Source organism: Lactuca virosa, chromosome 2, assembly GCF_052849685.1.
Source record: "Lactuca virosa cultivar CGN04683 chromosome 2, Lactuca_virosa_CGN04683_v6, whole genome shotgun sequence".
In the NCBI taxonomy this organism is placed as follows: domain Eukaryota; kingdom Viridiplantae; phylum Streptophyta; class Magnoliopsida; order Asterales; family Asteraceae; genus Lactuca; species Lactuca virosa.
Genome location: NC_136427.1, coordinates 76,726,584 through 76,745,712, shown reverse-complemented (window position 1 = coordinate 76,745,712; position 19,129 = coordinate 76,726,584). Strand labels below are relative to the sequence as shown.

The following is a 19,129-nucleotide window of genomic DNA, read 5'->3' as shown; positions in this document are numbered from 1 at the left end:
CCACTTTTTGTAAAAATCACACACTTGGCCCATTAAGCAAAGAATTTACAGTTAAGGCCCAATATTAATTAAAACAATATTTTGGGGCCTTTTAAAGGCAAAGTCTTGCATCCAACACAAGTTTAAACACTTTTAGTAAGTTAAAAACAATTTTCCTGGTTTTTGACTTTTCTGACCCAGTTGTTGGAAAATTTGTAGAAAAATCATCGTAAGTCAGAATTTGGATCCGTAAACTCTGGAAGTTTGGATATTTTGTCTACTTTGTTCACAATTGTTTTAAAAATTTTTAATGGCCTCAAACCAATGTGAAATTGCTCACCTTCACAGACTGGTCCGAGATTATTTCAAATATGATAGGCAGTGTTGTAAAATTCGCCAAAAATTATAGAAAAATCGTATGAAAATGTGAGAGTAGTCATTTTAAAGGTATAGATCTGGACATTTTGCATGTAAAACAGTTTTGAAATATATTTCGATCAAGGTGGTCAAAACAGTCCAAGATTAGACCAAAACGTTTCTGTCAAAGGCTGATTTTTGAGTTTAAGTTATCCATGTTTGAACACAACACTTATTTTTGCTATTTTAAGTGTATAAATCCCAGATCTACAAGTTTACATGTAATATATGTGATAACACATACTTTTCTCAAGGTTTTTATGAAGATCCAAGTGCTAAACTTCAAGTTCAAGTAAAACTCCAAAAGTAAAACACATATCACAACATATATCATGAAAACACACAAAATCATGCATACACACATAGATCTACACAAAACAACTTGTATTCTCCCCCAAAACATTATGAAAATAAAAAAGAAGGGGGTATGAACTCACCTTGCTTTGATGTTTTCGGTTTTTGGGGATGAGATGAGGAGATCTCGACCCTAGGTGTTTTCTTGAGATGATTTTCGAGCTCTAAGGTGTTCTAAGAGCATAGATCATAAAATAATGTGGGTTAAGAAGAGATTTAAGTTGTAAACTTGAAGTTAAAGTATGGAGTCTAACCAAAAACTTATCAAAAGTGGCGGGTTTTGATGAAGATATATTGGTGTGTCCTTGAAGTTCTTCGAAAACTAGAAGGATGGAAGAGGAGAGTTTCTTGTGCTAGAGAGGAAAAAGAGAGAGTTCTTGAGTTTGAAGTTGCAAATTGAGGGTGGGGATGAAGGCCCTATGGCCGTGAGTTAAAATAAAGAGAGAAGAGAGAGGGAAATGGCTGAGGTGATGTTGCATGGGTGCATGAGACCTCCTAGTTATTTGGTGTGTTACAGCATGGAAGTCTATTAGTTAAAGGTGAGGTGTCACTTAATTAGATTATTTTATTACTTCCATTTTTTTATTTATATATATGGGCCGAGATTTTGGGGAAAGGAAAAGAAAGAAGAAAAGTTTTGGGCCTTTCTTGACCTAGTTCGAATTTATGAGGCCCAAAATAAATTTTTTTCGGCCTATTGGGCCTTAGTGACCCATTAATATGTTTGATAGGTCCTGAATACTATTTATATGTTTATTGGGTCTCATTGACCGATTAACATGTGCGACGGACCTTGGATACTATTTGCGTGCTATTTGGGCCTATAAATACCATACATGTGAAATGGGCCTTAGTTGTCCTTTTAAATATATATTTTGGGCCCATGTTATATAATCTCATTCCTATTGGGCCTTGAAATTACTTACATGTTTAGTGATGCCTTAGTGGTTCACTTACATGGTTCATTGGGCCTGGAATCAGTTTTATATGTTTTTCTTCGTCTAAATTTGGTTAAGGATCTAGTGAGACGTGTCGGTTGACAACAATGGAGTGGACGATCGTAGCCTATAGTTATGACCAGAGTCTTTTGGAGGGAGAGGGGGGATTTGTATATAGATCTATATGGGGATGACACCCCACACCTGAGTTGTTCGCTATAGTTAGACTAAATCAGTCTAGGGTGACGAAAACCTTATTCTATTTTCCGTCGGCGTCCAACAACGCCAAGACAGGCGAAATTGTCATTACTTAGTATGGTTATAACGACTCTCTTAGAGAAATTAACGTTATGAAATTTACGGGAGACCATTCTCTTTTCTCTTTAGATTACTCAGGAACATACTCGCACTGGTACTCAACCTCGGGGGTTGGTATGGCAGCATTCTCTTTTACAGACAACATAGGGTTGTCTGGGGACACTCTCTTTACATTCTCTTTACATTTTCTGCATTATCTGTATACGTTCTAATAAACATTAACACACATGCATTAATACAAGATCGGACACAAACTTACTAAACTGTTTTCAGAAAATATAGGATTTTCTGGTCATTACAAAGTTATACAAATCATCTTCACAAACATGCTTATGAACTCACCAACATTTTTATGCTGACATTTTTAAATTAACTTGTATTCTCAGGAAACCGTTGAAGCAGGTTGAGCGGAACAAACTAATGGATATTTTGTTATATTTTGTTTCATCATACTCTGACTATTTTGGCATGTAATATTCAAATACAATACTCGATGTAAACAATGAATGTTGTTATATTACATGTGTGATGATGATGATGTTATGTTTCAATTATATACTCTGTGATGATACTAGAACAATGAAGTCATGACAAGCCCCCGGACATTTCCGCCGTCTGGTTCGGGGGTGTGACAAGACGGATCTAGGCCTTTTGTATTATAGGGTTGGACCTAATTCTTGTTCCAAACTAGGTCAGGGGTAAAATGGTCTTTTTGCCCTAATTATGGAATGATAGCTATGGGTGGATCCAAGTATTAATCGGGTGTTATTTGGTATTGATAGCTCGGGGATCCGTCGGTTCGCAGGAGCAGCAAGTGTAGGATCTCTTGTCTGTTGATTGAGGTGAGTTTCCTCACTGGGTTAGCGAGTCTAAGGCACCAACACCGACCCTTGTATGTATGTTACTGTGCTAGGAGTCTGCACGACCCTTGCATGTGATATGTGCTGCTATGCATATCGGATAGAGCCCAATGCTAGGCGAGGCCTGATAACTGTATCGTATACTATTATATTATGGTCTTTTCATGTGTTAGTATGACTATGTGACATATGCCTATGTGTATGAGGGGAGGGTCCTAAGAATAACGGATTTGTATACCGAACGGGGCTCAATGTCGGGCGAGGCCCAAGGCCGAGTGGGACTCAATACCGGGCGTGGCTTGCTGGAGGGCGGGGGCCCAATATGTGATTTATTATATATGGTATGGGGTATTTTAGGGAACTCACTAAGCTTTGTGGTTACGGTTTTCAGTTTATGTTTCAGGTACTTCTGGTTCCAAGGGGAAGAGCTCGGGATGACTACATTGCACACACCACATGGTTCCACTTTTATGATATACTCTTAGTTGAGATGATACACTTATTTTATTTGGATTGTATTGATGATGTTTTGGAATACTATTTCATTATATTGAAAATGAATTTTTTGGGTCATATTTTTGGGACGTTATAGGTTGGGTTGAGGGTGACCAGTGTAGACTGAAGACCAAGAGACCAAGGGAGTTCCAGATAGACTGCGGGCCTGAGAGGCATACCGGCCGAAGGCTCGGTGAACGATCCAGATAGGTTGCAGGCCCAGTGAGGCGGTCCAGTCATGCTGGAGGTTCTATGAGCAGTCCAGATAGTCTGTAGGCCCGCTGAGGCATTCTAGTAATGTTGAAGGCTTAGTATGCATGTTGTTCATTATTATGGTTATGTGGTGGTACTTTTGGGGAAACTCACTAAGCTTTAGGTTACAGTTTTGGGTTATGTTTCAGGTACTTCGGATGAACGCGGGAAGGCGAAAGTGTGACTGTACACATCCTATTTTTATAACTTATAATTTTGGGAGACTCGGATGTTTGGAAATGTTTTTAAACTATGTTTGTAATCAATTTCTGAATTTGGGTTGATTTTAAAAGTTTAAATTTATTTAAATTTTTATTATGTTACATTTTAGTAGAGCGTTTTGGGTTTATTAAATTAAATATAAAAGCAATGCAAGCATCCATTTAGCTAATTTTCATGACATAGTAGAAACATAATTCAATAAGGAGATAAAACGTACAAAAGGTGATAACGGGGGATAATTCATATCATCGTCCATGATGGATTTTTATGTGAAAAAGGGAATATTTTTAGACATAACTTATCCACATACACTACGGAAAAAAGGGGAGGTAGAATGGAAACAGAGGCACATTCTTGAGATTGCACGCCCCGCTAAGTTTGAAACGAACTTACATGTAATGTCCCGATTTTTAACCTAAGTTTTTTTTTCATTTTTATTTATTTAAATATATCATAATATCAATACATTATGCAGAAACATGTAGTGAATATGCATGCGTATAGTCAAACCTTTATCTTCTCACGAAGTACTTTAAAAACATTTATAATAATTGGGTAAGCACGAGGCTTACCGAGTTCCCCAAAATACCATACAAACAATGACTTACTACCTGCCAATAATATGTGTACTTACGGCCTACACACCATTTCTTTAACATGGGTCTATGTGTACTTACGGCCTTCATGTCATTTCGTTAACACAAGTCTATGTGTACTTACGGTCTATATGCAATTTTGTTCACTTACGTTTGGGTTGAATTTAATAGTTTAAATTTATTTGGATTTTTACGATGTTACGAGTTGGTATCAAAGCATTGGTTTGAGTGAATTGGAGGAAGTATCGTGTGAATCCAGTCTCAAACTAAGGAAAAAGATTTTATAAATGATTTTTTGAAATAATCAAAGAGGATGTGATGTGTATGATTAGTCGGAGCCAATTAGTAAACCCCAAATTACCACACTGTTATTTGATATTGTGATATGTTAGGAAAACATGCTAGTGATAGGCTACGGATCTTCAGGAATTGCATGACAGAATTTCCTGATTATATGATGCCTGACAGCCTAGGATTTCCTTATTTAAAATTGACATCATTACTGTAGTTGCTTTGTGTATGCATCAAAAATTGTACAAACTAAGATTTTATAGCCTGAGAATGGTTGATTTAGCCTTATTTCATGTTCCTTGTCTGGTTGTGGGATTAGGCATTGAATCGAGTATTCGACTGTCTATAGGATCCAATGTTATGTATGAGTAGCATACACGAGTGTTGCAAGGTTGGTGGAAGTTTCATGGATGATTTGTATGGGGAAAGCCGACCATTCGCATATTGTTAGCCTTCCTATAGGAAGTGATGATAGATTGTATGCGTAATCTAGTATGTATTATTAGGGTTGTTGTGATGATCCTCTTAGACAAATATGGGTAGGAGAGGGCCATGTTGTGTCCTGAGTTTACCGCTTCTGAGAAAGCTCAGAAGACCTATTACTTGAGCATGCTCAAGATGGACATTAGGCAGTTTGTGTCCACACAACTTTATGGTTCATTTTTGGAGTTGCATGTGGCCACCAGGTGGCGAGAGATTGAGACGGAGCTCCAGACGAGGGAGCAGAGACAGGTTTCGGTGCAATCGCAGCCAGCACCAAAGCGGTTCAAAGCTATTGATACTAGATTTGGGAGTCAGAGGGGTCGCACTTGTGGGAAGTGCGGCAAGGTTCATGAGGGGGCTTGTCGATCTGCCGGTGTATGCCACAAATATGGCAAGGAAGGGCACTATGAGAGGGATTGTCACGAGCCGACCCCAGTTCTGAGTACCAAGATTTGCTATCATTGTAATCAGGTTGGCCATATGAAGGTCAACTGTCCATTGCTCTCCGCCAAGTCGGTGCATACCCCGGCACCCTTTCAGCATAACTGATGGGCGTCAGGGGAGGGCGGAGCTCCTAATGGCTCAGGGTCGTGCTTTTCAGCTCACTTTCGAGGAGGCTAGAGGAGGCCCAGATGTCATGACTGGTATGTTTCTATTTATTGTTTTGTTGATTATATTCTATGTTATGCTCATGTATGTACTCCTAATAGGTAGTTCTTAGTGAACTCTTTGCCGGCTCTTGTATTATTTGACTCGGGCACGTGTCGGTCCTTCGTATCTCGATCTTCCAATAGGGAGTTTGATATGCCTATAGGGAAGTTAGAGTGTCTGTTGTGGGTTTCTATCGCCAACGAACATGGGGTTTCTACAACCGCAATGTATCAGGGTTGTGTATCAGAGATCTTAGGGGTGCCTTATCCGATTGATCTGACCCCTATCCCTATGGGGGATGTATGTGTGATAGTAGGTATGGACTGACTGAGTAGGTTTTGCGCCATGATTGACTACGAGGGCCTGCGAGTGGTAGTTCAAACCCCAAGTGGGGGAGAACTGATTATCTATGGTGAGGGCACCAGGGTTGGTTCGGGATTTTGTTCGGTAGCCAGGGCTCAACAGTATATTCAGCATGGGCGTGCGAGTTATTTGGCTTACTTAGTTGATACTCAGGTTAGGGAGCAGACTTCAGTTTCAAAGGTACCAGTGGTCAGGGAGTTTACTGGTGTTTTCCTGGAGGAGTTACCCGGTGTGCCTCCTGTGAGGCAGGTTGAGTTTAGGATTGACTTTTTTCCTGGTGCGGCCCCGATCGCCAAGGCGTCGTACCTCTTGGCACCGCCTGAGATGCAGGAGTTGTTGTCTCAGCTTCAGGAGCTGCTACGCAAGCAGTTCTCCATGGGGAGCGCTAATATTGTTCGTCTAGAAGAATGATGGTTCACACTGGATGTGCATTGATTACTGGGAGTTGAACAACTTAACAATGAAGAATTGGTATCCCCTTCTGTAGATTGATGATCTTTTTGATCAATTGCAGGGTGCATCTTGGTTCTCCAAGATAGATATGAGGTATGGGTATCATCAAGTGAGAGTGAGAGAGGAGGACGTGGAGAAGACCGTGATCCGGACTCGTTATGGGCATTACGAGTTTGTGGTGATGCCATTTGGGCTCACCAATACGTCGCCTGTATTTATGGATCTGATGAATCGGGTATGCAAGCCGATACTCGACAGATTTGTTATCTTGTTCATTGATGATATCCTAGTGTATTCCAAGACCAGGGAACGGCTTTATGCTATGTTCCTGAAGTGTGAGTTCTGGCTTCGAGAGGTCCAGTTCTTGGGGCATCTCGTTAACTAAGATGGGATTTTGGTCGATCCGGCCAAGATCGAGGCGGTGATGCAGTGGGAGGTTCCGAAATCTCCCTCAAAAACTAGGAGTTTTCTGTGTTTAGCAGGGTACTATCGGAGATTTATTCAGGACTTCTCCAAGATTGCGGTACTCCTCACTTGTCTGACGAGGGAGTGGATTTCTGGTGTGGCCCTGAGCAGTAATCGGCATTCGAGACTCTTAGACAGAGGTTATGTGAGGCCTCAATATTAACCTACCCAGAGGGAGTTGAGGATTTTGTAGTATTCTGTGATAAATCCATCACCGTATTGGGGGCGGTCCTTAAGCAGATAGGATGAATGATTGCTTATGCACCGCGGCAGCTGAAGCTGCATGAGGCAGGATATCCCACTCATGACATGGAGTTGGGGGCAGTGGTATTTGCCCTCAAGATTTGGAGATATTATCTATATGGGGTCCATTGTACGGTCTACGCGGATCACAAGAGTTTGAGGTATCTTATGGATCGGTTGAACCTGAACATGAGGCAACGTAGGTGGCTGGACGTAGTAAAGGATTATGACTGCGAGATCCTTTACCATCCGGGTAAAGTGAATGTAGTAGCAGATGCTTAGAGCTGCAAGTCGGTTGGGTCATCAGTTGGGGAGGTGTGCATGAGGATATCAATTGATTTTCCATTGTTGGGATTGATCATAGAGGTACAGGCAGAGGGAGTTCGGAAGGAGAACTTGAAACATGAGAGGATCCAGGGTAAAATCGACAGATTTGTCACTGATAGTCGAGGGTTATTGACCCGATGTGGTCGGGTTTGGGTTCCAGTTTCGGGCGAGGTCATGCAGATTGTGATGGAAGAGGCTCATAAGTCTCTTTTTTCAATACACCCGGGAGCCACCAAGATGTATCGGGATTTGAGATTAAGTTACTGGTGGCCGTGTATGAAGAAGATCGCATGGTATGTCGAAAGGTGCTTGACCTGCAGGATGGTCAAGGTTGAGCATCAGAGGCCGCATGGCAAGCTGCAGCCTCTGGAGGTTCCCATGTGGAAGTGGGAACAGATTACCATGATCACCAAGTTGTCGAGGACGGCCATGGGTTTTGATGCTATATGGGTCATCGTGAATCGATTGACCAAGAATGTCCACTTTTTGGCCATTCGGGAGAGCTCTTCGGCTGAAAAGTTGGCCGATATTTTTGTCCGGGAGATCATTGTTCGCCATGGGGACCCAGTTTATATAGATACAATTCTAGAAGATTTATAGGGATATGATTATTTTTAAAAAGTCTAAAATTTTTTAACTTACACCATCCAAAGCACAAAACTTTTTATTGATTTGGCCCATTTCTTATTTCTTAATTATTTAAATAGTAAAGTAAATATTAAAAAATGTAAAAATATAAATTAAAGGGTGTAAAAGTTTTTTCATGGTTTGGACTAATGGTATAGATGAAATTTTTTTGGACCTTATCCACAATTTTGAGCAGAACAGGATTATTAATTTGTTACCGGAAAAAAATTGGTTTCGTATGTTGTATGCTGCCCAGAAAAAGATGACTGTCATCATAGCTAAGTAGCTACCGAGAATGATTCCGGTAGCAAAAATCTCTGACTCTAGTTGTCTGGTAACGGAGAGGGTTTTACTCTATCTTTGGATAAGTAGCTACCGAGAATGATTCCGATAGCAAAAATCTCTGTCCAGCTGTCAGGTAACGGAGAGGGTTTTACTCTATCTTTGGAGATTGTCATAATTGTACCTGGAAATCAAATATAAAAAATATTTAAAAAAAAAAAAAAAAAAAAAAAAAAAAAAAAAAACTTTTAGTTTAGACTTTACATAGTATTTTTAATTAACATTTAGACTTCATGAAGTGTTTTTTTTTTCTTTCTTGGCCTATATAGATAATAAGAATTAAAGAAAGGTGTACAAAAAACTCTAACCATCATTGAGAATAGCAATGATAAGCGCCATGAAGGGTGGAAAGTCGAACTTCCATATAAGGGCAAGCAGCATGAAACCAAGCTGTTGTAAACATTTATAACCAGAATAAATTAGTTGTGTATAACTAATATGAATCATAAGTTATACAAGCTGGAAACATAAAAAATTAATTTGTATTACAAATTTTAAATAGGTTCGATTGACATGTGTGTTAGCAAGTTGGGTCTGAAGGATATCTTCAATCCAACTTGAGGGGGAGTCTTGAATGATGCAAAGATTATACGGATCTTTCCTGGTTTAAATATTTCCTATTCTATTTTACTTATGTATATAGATACAATTCTAGAAAGATTTATAGGGATATGATTATTCAGTAAATAGTGACAATTAGTTTAGCATTAAATTAGCTTGTAAACTCTATAAATTCTGTTGTATTCTCCATGGTTAGTAATAACAAGAAGAAAAATTTGTTCTTCAAAATTCACAGTTTCACCTGATCAAAATTAGCGGTGTGTTAAATCCCAGGCTACAAATGGGAACTATTTTACTTTAATTCCAATAACAGGCCGTGAATCATATGTTCTCATGCATATCCTAAATCAAACGGATCAAAATGACTTCACATACCACCATACTGTTCCTGTGAAATGACCTTAAGAACAATGAAAAACAAGCATGTAAAATCTTTAAGCATATAATAGTCTGTGGGATCTTAGAAAGAAAAAAACCAAAAAACTTGATATCAATCAAACAGGTTCTAGAAGCTTTTCAACCGAACTTACAAGCTTTGGGAAAAAGAAGGTTTGTTCCGGAAAATTCTTGGTTTCGAGCAACTTCAATTTGGGCTTAGGATTGAGTGTAAGTTCACATAAATGTCTTACATTCAACGAATCAGCTTTAGAGCATAAAGTATATATTTTCCCCTTGAAAAGATGTAAATACTTGATATTGATACGTAAGTCGACACGATTCCATGATCCCTTCTCACCCTCTCTAGAAATCCATATTTCCTAGTGATAGGATTCACAAGCCTGAAATCGTTCGTTTTCTTCCTGAACAAGATCAAGTAACCACAAGTTAATCCAATAATGGAGCTACCAACAGAATGGGGAAGTATGGTTTTGAACTTTCGTCCTTGAGAATCCTCTAGGCAGCATTCCTTATCTTTATTATTACCATGAGTAGAGATACGCATCACCATGGGTGATTTGGATGCCATAAACGTTTTCCAGTTGCTGAGTGCTACTGATCTCCATGTCTTGCAAGCCCCACTGAATGCAAGAAAATCGATTACTCCGAGTTGCATCATAACTAATAAAAGCACATCATTGTTGAGATATGACCATGGTCCCGCATCCACATCATCAGTCTTGATCATCTTACTACTGCTGCTGCTGCTAGATGATGCATCATCATGATTCCGCTTTCTACTCATTCTCCTTGTCATAACCATTCTTACACCTACAAACACACAAAACAAAAATGCACTGTAAATGCATATTCCACTAAATCATACAAGACTTGTAAACAAGCACATGAATGAACAGGATCACCAACAGTGGCCAATCTAGGATTGAAAATCACAGGTGTCCATTTTAAATGTGAAACAAAATCAATAGGATAAGTTTTTTTTTTATCGGGTCGGACTGTCAAAGACACTATCCAAGATAAATATAGTATTAATTTTAATACCAAAAATCAAAGATAGTTTCAAAAGTAGTAGTAAATATCTTACAATTATTTAGGACGAATTCTTATATTTTGAAAATATTTGTACATGAATATATAACAGTAGAAAATCATTTATAAATCATTCTTTTAATGTGTTGTTTTATAATCGTGAGACAAAGAACATGTTTTCTTTTCTTTTATTTTTTTTAGAAAAAACTTTAATATTATAAACAAAATAAAAGCATAAAGATATATGAATAAACAAATATACAACTAATATTATTCTTAGATTTTACTTTAAATTATACATATAAGTATATAATTATAATTTAAATATCTAATCAGAACATATAATATTTATAAAGAGATGAAAAGTAAAATGTTAGAAATTGATAACTTGTTTGTTGTACCAAGATAAAAAAAGTTTTCCTGACAAAGTATGGTGATGGAGTCGATGGTTGTTTTTATTAATTGCTAGTTTCTAGGCTTTCACATACAAACTCATTTATCTCTTCTTCTACCCCATAAAACACCAAACTGGAATTAACTCGTTAGAGAAGAAAAAGTCGTTCAAAGAAAAACGCAAGAGAAGAAAAATAGTTACCTCAAAGTAACGGAGTCGGAGATTTGAAGAGGTCAAGCAAAAGCAGGTGCAGGTGTCCTCCGGTAGGCAGGTGTGGGTTGCAGGCGGAGGCGGCGAGGGATTAAGAAGACGAATGTAGTTTCCGATTACACCAAAAATTATAATTTCTTAGGTTTTTCAGTTTTAAGTTTTCACCATTCTATTATTTCTTTTAGCCAGAAGTTATACTAAGTTTGAAGAATTTATCTTTTTTTTTGTTATATTTATAGAATCGATTTGGTTTTGTTAACTGCCTCCTAAATCTGTGCTCCTAAAACTTTAAAAGAACTTAAAAGTTATATATATTAAAATCGTGTATTACTTTTTACTTTGTGTTACATGCATCCAAAGGGACAAAGGGTGTCCTATGTGGGATCCCCATGGGTGTCCTTTGAAATTTACCACATATATTGTAAATAAAATTTCAAAAATAGGGGTGTCCATGGACACCCTTAAGATACATGTACCCTCGTCTCTGATCACCAACTGAAAACAAACACAAAGTGTGTGTCTATGATACGAATTCAGAACTACTAAAGTACCACACAAACAAACAAAGATGTACATGATTATTCTAGAAGGGCTCCGGGGGCAAATCAGGAAAAATGGCTAAAATCTGTTATAGATAGAGAGAGAAGAATAAAGAGGGGGAGAGGGATTTCATTTTTGTATGTCGATTAGTATGTTGAAGAATATTAGGCTCTTAGCTTTTCGCTAGTGAGGGAGGGAGATTTCCTGGAATTGTTTGGTGTTCATATTACATCATTTTTACATTCCATTTCATTCGTCTTCTTCCCTAGTTCTTCCCTGCTTTCGTTTAATTTCATTATCCCTTGATTTCTAATCTTCATCGGTCTACAACATATCTCCCTTACCCTAACGTCGATGCTTATAGATAATCCAAACACTTATAGAAACTCTATATCAATTATACAATGATCATAATCAACAAAGCTTAAAAACTAAAGAATCACACAATCAAAACACTTCAAGTAGGTAACATTCCACTAGACATAACACATATAATCAAATTAGTAAACAATTCAAAATTAATTTCATGAAGCATATAGAGATAATCAAAACAATTAAATCAACCTAAGGCACGTTTCCCGATCAAATGAACGCATATATCCTAAAGCATCAAAACATCATGGGTTAGAAGTGTCTTTCAGGGGAAAGAACGATGATTTGGAGTTTGTGTGGGGTATTTTTGTCCGAGAAAATCATTTCCATGTCTTCTTTACATTAAACTATATTGAATGTTCTAATTTTACAAAATTATTTTTGTTTGACTGTATAAATAATTATTTCTATATAAGTTGTTTCATAGCAGTGTTTAAGCTTGTTTACAGGGATAATCACAAATGCAGTCAACATAGGCTATACATTTCTCGGTTACCAAAAAGTTTTGTTCAAAATCAGTTTGAGAAAAAATGTGTTGCATTCGTCTCCAAAAAATATACCACATTGCATGTCTAAATCAATGATTTTGGTCTTGTAAAAAAATACAGGGATACCCAACACATTCCATACAAGAGAATTTATTGGTCATTGGTATGGTTGATAATTTATTACAAATTAAAAAAAGAAATTGTAATAGGATATAAATAATATCTTTTATCATTACCCTACATAAAGGATAATCATTCCTTCTATTTTTTCACACATAGACATATGAGTTGGATGAGAGTTAGCTACTCGTAAAATGAATTCAAATTAAACATTTTGAATTCATTTCAGATAAAATATAACTTGAATGAAGATATACATGTCTTTAAATAAGTAATGTAGTGAGTCATGGATTTCATTTAATCCATATCAAATCTATTATGAATTTGAATATCTTGTCTGTATATATAGATAACTATCTGAGCCTAATGAACCAGAACTCAATAACCCAAATGTTGAGCATAATCCCTGGATTTTTTTATCGGTGCAGAAAGAAAATGGGATAGGTGTAAGGTCAAGATGTATTAGGGTATTTGCATGAGAGAGAGAGAGAGAGAGAGATAGAGAGAGAGAGAGAGAGACTATATATTTAGTAAAAGAGGCATGTAATAGGGACCATGTAGAGTGTTGGATGAAAATAGGGTTTATGTTGGAGATCTGGATACCCTTTAGATCGTGTGAACACTTTCCGAACTGATATTTCTACTTTATGCCTAGGTTGCAAAAATTCATCCTAGGATAATCCAAGAGGACACTTACGAATCTAGGCACAAAAATCGTAAGTCAAATTGCTAGAAGGATTCTATGTTCGTCCGAAGAAAAAAAGAGTTGATGAACGTGTGTTTTTTATCAAAGAGAAGAGACGTTTATATAATAAACGAGATTAGGGTTTGCCTCTTAGGGTTGGCCGTCATGGGTTGCTTTGGAAGCAAGTCAGGGAAATCCGGATTTTAATGAGGATTTAGGGTTTACAAAACTAACGAATTTCGTTAGTTTTACCATAATCACCTCAAGAATTTGAATTTCCCACAATGTTCCCAACCAAGGGCTCAGCCCCTTGGACCCTGCTAGGGGCGCTGCCCCTAAACTCCGCCAAAGGGGCGCTGCCCCTTTGAAAACCCTGGACCCAGGGGTGCTGCCCCTGAACCCCCGACTTGTCGTCGAACCGGCTTCTAATTTAATCTTATACATGTGTGCACTCCGCACAAACCCATACATATATTAGAGTACAAATTTTGAAGCCCCGTAGATTACATGTTAGTTCCAATTACATAAAATGACATGGTGAAACTAAAATCTCCAACATAGAGAATATCTTTATGTTAGTGGGATCGGCTATCTAGCTTGGGCAGAAGGTAAATAAATCATTTGATTACCCTCTCTGATTTGATAGTTTGTAGTTGTAAAAATTGTAATCCATTTTCAGTTTCATATTAATCAAGTCACAATTACTTTTGATCTTCATCTAAATTAATCTTATCATAAGATTACACATAGAAATACTAAAACATCATTATTTTGACATAAAACTACGTAATAGAAAAAAATCATTTCTTAGATTCTCTCTCTAAAGAAAACGTTAACAGAATATGAAATTTTCTTTTATTCTTACGAATAAGTGATGGATTAGAGGGAATCAAAACACAATGAAGGTGGTGATAATTTCAAGGTTTCAAACTTACAATAAATGTTTATAGCTCAACTGATGGATATATATCTTTTAGGTTGTTTTAGTTTAATACGGAATTGCCTTTTTTAAATACCCACTTGAAAAGATTATGAGATAGACATGTTTTAAAATTTATGTATGAATTGAAGCAGTTTACTTTTCAATTCAAGGAAGTAGCAACACAATGGAAATGAGGGAGATGAGATGAGATAGCATAAATGGAAAAAGTAAGAAGGTGCAACTGAGATTTGAAAGTGAGTAAAAGTAGAATACTAGAGAGTAGTTGTTGGGAAAAAAACTGTTTTAAAGATTTTTATTAAAACTACGTAGCTTTAATTTGTCAAAACGACGACATTTTTGCAGTTCTATACCTAATGTTATTTACATGAAAACCAAATATTGCCTTTTCCCATATATTTAATAACTTATTCACTAACATAACTACTTTTTCTTATATTTTATCTATTTTAGAATGTTAAAACGAATCTTTCTTTTGTTAGACTCTATCTATTGGATTGACCTAAATTTAGCAATCCAAGAAAGTAAAGTATTTGCGGATGAATATTTATTTTTCAATTTCTATTTCAGTTCTATAATTAATTGATTACTTTTCCGAATTCTCGCCATTAGACCTAGTATATCTGCAGAACTAAAATTTGGAGTGAGTGTATCATCTCCAAATTTAATTCCAAAACTGCCCCTGGCCCTAATGGCAAAACAATATCACATGTTATAATTTTGTTGTATTGGCGGTTGGCTGAACAAAATCTTAATTTATTTATTTTTAATATATGATTGATATATATTCTAAGATTCACTGAATTTAAATACTACTGAATTCATTAAAATATAAATAATGATGTATGTATTGCAATTCACAAAGATATTGGCATAAATTTAGTCATTTGTGTCTGGATGTGTATAGATAGATACATACAAAATCTTCGTCTTGCTATCTACCAAAGACTGCAGTGACTTACGTTCAATTAAGGATAGAAAATAACTGACCTAAGCTTTTACTAACAATTACTAACTCGTCAATATGGTATCCTGAAGTGAACGATTAGATAAAAAAACCATAAAGAAAAACTGATGCTTTTACAGAAAAAATATTATAAGAAAAAAAAAACAGAACTGGCGAATTTAACGGAAGCACATTGCTATTATACCAAGCCAAAAAAACCCCAAAAAGAACTGATGCTTTTAAACCAACCCTGGTAGTTTAATTAATTGACTTTTATTTGTTAACTTCCTTATGTTTGACATATTTGAAGCTAAGAAAAAATTTTGTCAAAATTTATTTTCTGAAAATGAAATTAAAATTACCTAATTACATATCACAAACTGTGTAATAGTAATCATCTGCAATGGCTAAATTTGATTTAACGGTAGGTAACAGATAGAAATCTGGAAAGTAAGAAAAAGGAATGGTTCAAAACTCTTCCAACTAATGGCTGCGAGGTAGATATATCATAAACTGTAAAATCAAACTTTGCAATTTTCTGTTATACTTTCATTGATGCTCTCTTTTTCTTACTATTTTAGAAACTTAGGTCAAGTTCTTAATTCATCCACCATTTTGAGAATGAAAGCTCTGTAATGACAACTGATGGTGCTTTAAGTACTTCATTGGTTTTTCCTCCAGAAAATGGACCCGAGGGAAATTGAACACCAGTCGTTATTAAGTTGCTTTTAGTTGACAGATTATATACAATTCTTATAACTGAAATGATAAACCCTATATCATGTCAATATTTTCTTAATTCACTGCTCCCACTATGGAAAAAAATAATACTTACTGAAGTTGCATGATTTCTATGGGTCTTTTATCGAAGAGATGAATAAAACCTACAAATAGATATGTTGCTTTCTATAGCTGTTTCATTTACTTTATAAAATTTTATTTGTTGATCATTTATTGGAGCCTTTCATATGGGTAGCCAACAAATCAGCAAAATCATCCTAGATAACAAAAATATCGACAGATTTTGATGTCTTTGGCGTTGGTTAGAACCGGGAGAAAGAAACAAAGGGTAACCTTTATTGAGAAGCAAATAATTTAAGAGGCAATCAATAAAAGAAGAGATTTTTGATCCCACAGAAAAGAAACCGAATTCAAATTAGTGCTCGTCTTGATCATCTCCTTTAGTCCAAAGAAGGCAAATTAAATAAACATAAGATCAAATCGGACTTATCTTCTGGGAAAACCAACAATGAACATGGTTTTCATGGAAGCATCAAAACCCAAAACTACGGCAGGAAGTTCATCGGGGGATGTATCCAAAGTCTTCCCCAAACGATAATCAATATTTCATACAAAATTAAGATGAGAGAGCTTACTTGATGTGAGATAGCTACCTGACGTTGAGACGTGAGAGTGTTCGGATGTAGGGCACACTTCGAATAAGGTGAACGGAGAAGGGGAAGCAGGTATGTGACGGTAATTAACAGAGAAGGAAGAGCATGGTAGTGGTGGCGAGCTGCGGCGGCAGTGGTGAGACTGTTCGGATTAACTGTGAAGAACAAAGGCGGTGGTCTTTGTTTTAAAAGAACGATTTTAAGGAGAGAAGAAGGGAATGCAGGTCGCACGAGATAAATGAAAGCTTACTATTCATGGTTTATTCATGATTTGCTTTTTAATAATTTTTATTATTCTAATAAGTTTAACATATAATTAAGAAAAATAAATATAATTAAGAAAAATAAGTAATCTAGCTATATTTTAATGTGTATTAGTTGTCACACTAATGTGTATTAGTTGTCACACATTCGTGTATTACACGTGTTTATTAAAAAATATATGAAAATCTACAAACTTAAGAACTTTGAATTTATAAAGAAAGAAAGAAAAATATTGAATTATTAAAATGTAATGTATATTTTGTTATTTTGAACATTTTTATTTCTTTTTTAAACTTAAACAAATAATTTAAATAAATAAACAAATAAAATAAATGGATTAAATTTAAAAACTTAGAAATTAAAAAGAAAATTGCATTAATTAAATTGATATACATTTATTATTATTACATTTATTACAATTATTATATTTTTAAATATTATATGAAATTTAATAAAATGGAAAAAAAACCACAAAATGACAAGTGGAAAAACAATAAATCAAATAATATTAGGAAATAACATGTGTCAAATGCAATGAGAATATGACATTTGGCAAAAATGATTTTCATTTATTATTATGATAGATTTGAAAAAATAATATATATATATATATATATATATATATATATAGAGAGAGAGAGAGAGATGATGGTTCAATTGAGAAAAAAAGGTTGAGAATGAGAGAATCATTGTCAGTCACATATTTATTTTGCCGCAAAATACTTAGGTGTACCGGCGGAAACTGATAACAGATAAACATGTGTTTTCCAACCAAACATGTTTCCTTAAACTATGCTAATCATTACCTTAATATACAAAAAAACATACTTTTTTTGTTTTTTTTTTTTATTTTTATAAAGTTATTTTTATCGAAAAATTATTTTAAATATATCAAAATTCATAATTTTTTTCTCTATAAATAGACATCAATATTGATATAGTTTTAAGATAAAATAATTTTTTTTTAAGTTTAAGCTTTCGTTATTCATAAGTGAATAAAAATCAATTAGAGTTTATTACAGTATATTCGTTAATTACTTATGAATAAAACGTATGCTTAACTTTTTTTATAGTTTGAGTATCATTCATATATGAATATAACACGTAATAAAGTTTTCTTACTTAAAATATATTTTTCACATCAGCTTTATGATGGGTTTACACAAAAGAACAATCCTATATGCACATGCAAAACCCTAAAGCTTTAGATCTATGTTTCTCTATTGTACATGCAAATCATCCAAAGCCATAAAACATAGATCTAGCATATGAATCTCGAAATCTACATCTAATACTAGTTTAGATGATTACCTTTCTTTAGTTGCAAGAATCTTGACCTTCAAAAGCTTAGTATCACAAATGTAATACCTCTAATGGCTCATAAACACCAAAGCAAGAAGATGATCTTGAAGAGAGAGGAGGGAAGCTTCAAATTCGGCTCTATGAACTCTAAGAAACAAGGGTAGCCGAAAATTGAAACCCTAGGGTCCTTTATATAGGTGTGGTATTAGGGTTTCAGTCAAAACCCTGATTAGATAGCTTAGGCCATAAGTAGTCCAAGGAACCTTCCAGAATGAGGCCTTATGGACAAAACATGATGGGCTTCCCACTCAAATTCGTCCACCTCCTTTCTTAAGGATCCACAGCCCATAATTCAATTATCCAATAATTGCAATCCAGTCCCCTAAGTTCAATTAATATCTTTTGATCACTAAATTAATTCTTGACCAACATATTAGTTAACTAATATGATTTCTCCTTTAATATATTATTCTTATAATATATTAATAAACCACATTATCCTCTCTCTCCACTAATCATCCAGTCAAGTTGCTCCGGTGAAGGCAACCCAAAAGGACCATGCTACTATCGGGTCAAGTACATACCAAATATCGTTATAGGCTTAGACACCTAATCCAACAGTCTCCCACTTGGATAAGTCTAATAACTATAATTGCAAATATAACTTCAGAATCCGATTAGCAATCGTAGCTTTCAAAAGCCTCTGTCAACTTAACCCAGTCAAATGACATATCCTTTAGATAAGGGATCGTACAGTCCTCCGTTCTCAAGATATCGTGTGGACAATCACATGGAATATAGTCATACTT

At 35.6% G+C, this 19,129-nt stretch overlaps 1 long non-coding RNA gene across 3 annotated transcripts; it reads right to left on the bottom strand.

Annotated features, from left to right (window-relative positions):
- Positions 1 to 8,423: 8,423 nt before the first annotated feature.
- LOC145159191 (uncharacterized) lies at positions 8,424 to 16,935 on the bottom strand. 3 transcript variants are annotated; one of them, XR_013737547.1, is made up of 7 exons: positions 11,261 to 16,935; positions 10,329 to 10,446; positions 10,162 to 10,256; positions 9,768 to 10,037; positions 9,479 to 9,637; positions 8,985 to 9,066; positions 8,424 to 8,800 (listed from the first exon to the last, which is right to left on the bottom strand). It is a non-coding gene; the product is annotated as an uncharacterized LOC145159191 (long non-coding RNA). The 3 variants fall into 3 exon arrangements; XR_013737545.1 differs by having other exon boundaries at positions 10,162 to 10,446; XR_013737546.1 differs by lacking the exon at positions 9,479 to 9,637 and having other exon boundaries at positions 10,162 to 10,446.
- Positions 16,936 to 19,129: the final 2,194 nt, after the last annotated feature.